The sequence below is a fragment of the Bufo bufo genome, chromosome 3 (genome assembly GCF_905171765.1).
Source record: "Bufo bufo chromosome 3, aBufBuf1.1, whole genome shotgun sequence".
NCBI classification, from domain to species: domain Eukaryota; kingdom Metazoa; phylum Chordata; class Amphibia; order Anura; family Bufonidae; genus Bufo; species Bufo bufo.
The window spans coordinates 529,888,309-529,895,118 of record NC_053391.1 but is presented as its reverse complement, the minus strand read 5'-3'; positions in this window follow the sequence as shown (position 1 = coordinate 529,895,118).

Below are 6,810 nucleotides of genomic sequence, written 5' to 3'. Positions count from 1 at the left end.
TTTTTTTCTTAAGCTCAAGAAACATGACTTTCTACTCCCATGCATCAAAAGCGTGCAATGTGCCATACAAAATATGCGCACAGGGTCGTGGTCTATCACAATCCCTCTCCATAAAAGTAGGACCCCCATAAACTATTTCCAATCCCTCAGGGCCTAAAGGCAAGGGACCGGGACAAGTGGCTAACCCCCAGACAAAGCTGAGGATTTGCCATTCGATGCTCCAGTTTCCATCAGGCTGCCACCCCAGGTGTTAGCACTGAGCCTCTGTCAAGATCTGTTTTCTCTTCCCCGGAGAGAGAGACCAAGGGGTTTGCAGGTGAGTGAGGAACCTGATCGCCACACACCACCCCCAGACCTAAGGGGGTACCCCATAAAGGTACCCCAACCCTGAAAAATCCTAGTGACACACAAATTTGAAAACACAGTATGCAAAAAAAAGTGGATGTGTGCCAGTTAAGGCCCAAACATTCAGCCAGAATTATAAAAATTCCTCATTTTATGCCAGCCAAAGCTGAGCTAAAGAGAGGTGAGTGCACTCAAAATGTGAGAGAGTGAAGTACATGCAAATCTGTTGTTACTCAGTGGGGCTCCCACCCCAGTGAGTTCAGGCACCCTAGGGTCACCACTAATGGGGCACTTTTACACTTTCAATCACATCTCAGCCCATCTCTGGCCGCCCTTGGTCACGTATCATATGGCACTAATGGCCAAAGGTGTATACCCTGGGGGAAACTGTGTGGTTCCCTGCTCAGCTCAACACCCTAGAGACTTGCACTAAACCTCCTGGATAAATAAGAAAATATATATATATATATTTTAAAACATGGATGTGTCAGAAGACCAATATCTCCTTATGATCTATATTAAGTTTTTTCCATGCTTACTAATAAAGCATCTTGAACATCAAGCAATTCTTCATCTGAAAGATCAGTACCAGAGGACCAAAAGTGCATCAATTAGAATATATCAATGATATAAGAGTTAGGCCCTGTGGTGATAGAGGGATACAGATATTAAAATTACCACCTCTTCCATGTCCTGTCCAGAGACAGGTCAGAAAATTGTAGCAAAGAAAACCAGTAAGATGAAACTTCACAGAAACCAGAGACCCCTATCATAAAATGTGAAGATGTCATGTACCAGCCTTATACAGACCAGAACCATTAGAGAGGTCCAGGAAAAGGCTAGTGTCCTTTCCACCGAGGTCACATATGAAACCCTATCTTGTCACATACATTAAAAAAATACGTGGACAAATCCATATTTGAGCCACGTGCTTCCTCCTGAGAACTCAGGCCATATATATGCTTCCATGGTATCAAAATCAAATAGATCTCAGCTCAGTAAGAGGAAGCAATTAGATAACTCCAGCTATCCTGCTATTAACTCCACCATGTTTAGTACGCACGTGTGCTGGACATTCGGACGGAGTGGCTGGAAGTCATATGAAATTGCTAGGGTGAATATCTGAAAAGATATTTCAATACAAAGATTTTGAGGCAGACTTGGTTTCCAGCAAGTGGTCGTAAAAACGGCATAAAAGGACATTACCATACTCCCTGGCCTCCTATGACATCACATGTGGGGGGGTTATGGGTGGAAGATACTGACCCTTTTAACACATGCATGGAGAAAAGCAAACTGTAATTTCTTTGGGGATCACTAGCTTGATAGACTGACCGATATTTCTGCTTCCCCAGGCAACCGGACTTAACCCTCACGTAACGTTTTAAGGGTATTTTCACACTTGCGGCAGGACGGATCCGACAGGCTGTTCACCATGTCGGATCCGTCCTGCGGCTGTTTCGCCGTGCCCCCGGGCCGCCGCTCCGTCCCCATTGACTATAATGGGGATGGGGGCGGAGCTCCGGCGCAGCACGGCGGTGCACGGCTTAAGGCCGCCGGACTAAAATTACTGCATGTCAGGTTTTTTAGTCCGGCGGCTTTCTCCGTGCACCGCCGTGCTGCGCCGGAGCTCCGCCCCCATCCCCATTATAGTCAATGGGGACGGAGCGGGGGCACGGCGAACAGCCACAGGACGGATCCGACATGCTAAACAGCATGTCGGATCCATCCTGCCGCAAGTGTGAAACTAGCCTAAGTTCTGTTTTTATCCCTTTTATTTTACAAACTGTTATTTTGCACTGTATTTATATGTCTGTATATTTTATGTTATGGTCTCTATGATAACCCCATTGTTTGTATGCACTGTCCTTTTTTCATATTAAAACTTCACTTTAATAAGAGCCTTCTTGTGTTCTAACGATTCCATGACCTTAGAAGCATTACCTAGATTGATTGATTAACCCTGTTAATGCTAGCATCTGAAGAGAGTACTTAGGTGTTAATGCCTCGTCAGCCTGATATGACGAGTGGTGGCAGCTACACTGCGTGCAGAATTATTAGGCAAATGAGTATTTTGACCACATCATCCTCTTTATGCATGTTGTCTTACTCCAAGCTGTATAGGCTCGAAAGCCTACTACCAATTAAGCATATTAGGTGATGTGCATCTCTGTAATGAGAAGGGGTGTGGTCTAATGACATCAACACCCTATATTAGGTGTGCATAATTATTAGGCAACTTCCTTTCCTTTGGCAAAATGGGTCAAAAGAAGGTCTTGACAGGCTCAGAAAAGTCAAAAATAGTGAGATATCTTGCAGAGGGATGCAGCACTCTTAAAATTGCAAAGCTTCTGAAGCGTGATCATCGAACAATCAAGTGTTTCATTCAAAATAGTCAACAGGGTCGCAAGAAGCGTGTGGAAAAACCAAGGCGCAAAATAACTGCCCATGAACTGAGAAAAGTCAAGCGTGCAGCTGCCAAGATGCCACTTGCCACCAGTTTGGCCATATTTCAGAGCTGCAACATCACTGGAGTGCCCAAAAGCACAAGGTGTGCAATACTCAGAGACATGGCCAAGGTAAGAAAGGCTGAAAGACGACCACCACTGAACAAGGCACACAAGCTGAAATGTCAAGACTGGGCCAAGAAATATCTCAAGACTGATTTTTCTAAGGTTTTATGGACTGATGAAATGAGAGTGAGTCTTGATGGGCCAGATGGATGGGCCCGTGGCTGGATTGGTAAAGCGCAGAGAGCTCCAGTCCGACTCAGACGCCAGCAAGGTGGAGGTGGAGTACTGGTTTGGGCTGGTATCATCAAAGATGAGCTTGTGGGGCCTTTTCGGGTTGAGGATGGAGTGAAGCTCAACTCCCAGTCCTACTGCCAGTTTCTGGAAGACACCTTCTTCAAGCAGTGGTACAGGAAGAAGTCTGCATCCTTCAAGAAAAACATGATTTTCATGCAGGACAATGCTCCATCACACGCGTCCAAGTACTCCACAGCGTGGCTGGCAAGAAAGGGTATAAAAGAAGAAAATCTAATGACATGGCCTCCTTGTTCACCTGATCTGAACCCCATTGAGAACCTGTGGTCCATCATCAAATGTGAGATTTACAAGGAGGGAAAACAGTACACCTCTCTGAACAGTGTCTGGGAGGCTGTGGTTGCTGCTGCACACAATGTTGATGGTGAACAGATCAAAACACTGACAGAATCCATGGATGGCAGGCTTTTGAGTGTCCTTGCAAAGAAAGGTGGCTATATTGGTCACTGATTTGTTTTTGTTTTTAAATGTCAGAAATGTATATTTGTGAATGTTGAGATGTTATATTGGTTTCACTGGTAAAAATAAATAATTGAAATGGGTATATATTTGTTTTTTGTTAAGTTGCCTAATAATTATGCACAGTAATAGTCACCTGCACACACAGATATCCCCCTAAAATAGCTAAAACTAAAAACAAACTAAAAACTACTTCCAAAAATATTCAGCTTTGATATTAATGAGTTTTTTGGGTTCATTGAGAACATGGTTGTTGTTCAATAATAAAATGAATCCTCAAAAATACAACTTGCCTAATAATTCTGCACACTCTGTAGTTTCAGGAAGGAGTGCTGCCAAAGGGAGGTCCAGTGTGACCCTGCAGGCTCCACTCCTGAATCGAAGTCCCTGATCCTGACAGCCCCCAAGAGTAATTTCCTCTGGTGGACCCAAGGAACCTCAGTCCGACACTGCTTCCACTCCATCAACCCACCGTAAGGCCACCCAAATACCTTTCAATATAGAAAGAAAGGGACCTTATACACTAGACAATAATTAGCTTTTAGATTTTGCCCAGTCCTTGTCCAATGAAAATATGTCACCACCTGACAAACAATAAATGTTCGTTTGTTAGGAGACTGCATTTTTTATGCAACTCCAAAATTTCCCATTTGTCGGTATCACATTGTCCTATGTAGACAGCAAATATGTTACTGAAAAATGAGTACTGTATGCAGAGGAATATTCTTATTACTGATCATTTGTTGCCATACTAACAATAATTGCTGCATTTAAACGCAGGTAATGAGAGCCGGTTGACATGTTGTTTAGCCTTGATCGGCACAGATAACCAGAACATTTTCTGTGTAAAAGGACCCTGAGATAATGTTTCTAGAAAATGTATTTATCTGTACAGTGTAATCAAAGGTATTCACACCATGATCAGCTGCCTCCTCAACTAGTATTCCTATTCAATTTGCATCTTTAGAATAAGACACAATTACTAAATGCTTCTGAGCATTGGTTCCTCATATCACTGAAAAATATCAGCCTATGGTATCCCTATCTATCATTCATATTTTATGGGATCATAGGAAACAGTGTATGGATGGGAACAATTCCACTTGTGAATGACATATTGGTCTGGACTATTACAGATTGCAGAGAATTTCTTAAACTAGAAAGTTACATTTGTTCAATTATTTCAGCATTTCTTGCTCTCTTGTCTATCTAGCGTCTAGGGAAAGTAAATGTGATATTATATTCTGACCTACAGTAGGAATACATACACACTGATGGAGTAGTTGCAATGACCAGTGGAGCTTATGCATTCTAGGACATTAGATGTAACCGTTTCAGGTTTTGTGTTTGTTGTTCAAACTTGAGTTCATTTATTTTTAATGTGCATAAAAAGTTCATTTTTAAGAAATCCTGTTGATAAATGATCAGTTAAAAGTATTTGGCCATGGTCTATTGTAATTATGTCTCAAGAGTGTTTGTATTAATTGTCCCTGTGTGTATTCTATTTCATGGTCCATCATAGTCCATCTATTCTTATGTTGGCAGTGTCCTATTATGATGCCATCACAATGCTGCTAGTATTTATTCCATGTCTGTGTCCTTTTCCGATGATGTTACAACAGAGTTTTGTATGTTCCTATGCATTGTTCTATTATGATGTCTTAATAGCATTTGGCTATGTTCCATTGTAATGATGTCACGTTGTTTTTTTTTACACCTTGGCTGTGTTGTGTTCTGATGATGTCACTATTGTGTTTTTCTTAGAGGTGGGACGACAAATCCGTCGAATCCACGAATCCCTCAAATCTTGTTGGATTCGTGGACTCGAATCCCGACGTTCGATAACGGGATTAGTTGTCGACGAATTTCGTTATCGAATAATCGGCCGATTTGTTGCTATGCGGGCGGTTTACTTTAACTTTAAATCAGCGCATCTTTATTACCTTACAATGAAGCTCCAGTAACAGGCAGAGCGGGCAGCAGCGTAACGTCACTTACTCACATGACACGCCTGCTCCGCTTGCTTCATTCATAAAGTGGGCGGAGCAGGCGTGTCACGTGAGTGAGTGACGTTACGCTGCCGCCCCGCTCTGCCTGTTACTGGAGCTTCATTGTAAGGTAATAAAGATGCTCTGAACCTGATTTAAAGTTAAAGTAAAAGTTACTGCCGGCCCGGGGCTGTTATGGGGAAGGGGATCTGTTGATGGTACTGTTATGGGGGATCTGTGGATGGTTCTGTTATGGGGGGGATCTGTGGATGACAAATATAGCATAAGATGCTATATAGTGTCATCCATAGATCCCCCCATAGCATGGTCATCCACAGATCCCCTCCATAACAGTGTCATCCACAGATCCCCCTCCCATAACAGTGCCATCCACAGATCCCCTCCATAACAGCGCCATCCACAGATCCCCCTCCCATAACAGTGCCAACCACAGATCCCCTCCATAACAGCGCCATCCACAGATCCCCCATAACAGTGTCATCCACAGATCCCCCACATAACAGCGCCATCCACAGATCCCCCATAACTGTGTCATCCACAGATCCCCATAACAGTGCCAACCACAGATCCCCTTCATAACAGCGCCATCCACAGATCCCCATAACAGTGCCAACCACAGATCCCCCATAACAGCGCCATCCACAGATCCCCCACATAACAGCGCCATCCACAGATCCCCCATAACAGTGTCATCCACAGATCCCCCACATAACAGCGCCATCCACAGATCCCCCATAACAGTGTCATCCACAGATCCCCCACATAACAGCGCCATCCACAGATCCCCCATAACTGTGTCATCCACAGATCCCCCACATAACAGCGCCATCCACAGATCCCCCATAACTGTGTCATCCACAGATCCCCCATAATAGTGTGTCATCCACAGATCACTTTTTTTCTTACACCGTTCACACAATTCTTATGTACAGGATTCGTAGGATTCGAGATTCGAAAGATTCGATATATTCGAGAACCTTTTCGGATTCGGATTTGAAAAAAATTTGATTCGTCCCATATCTAGTTTTTCTTTTTTCTAATGCTAGATTTACATGGGGCAATTATGAGGCTGATTAGTACAATATTAGTACAAAAAAAATAAAAATCACAGAAAAAAATGGACAATGTCCTCACTCTGATTTAATAAAATCTGAGACACTTAGCCAATATAT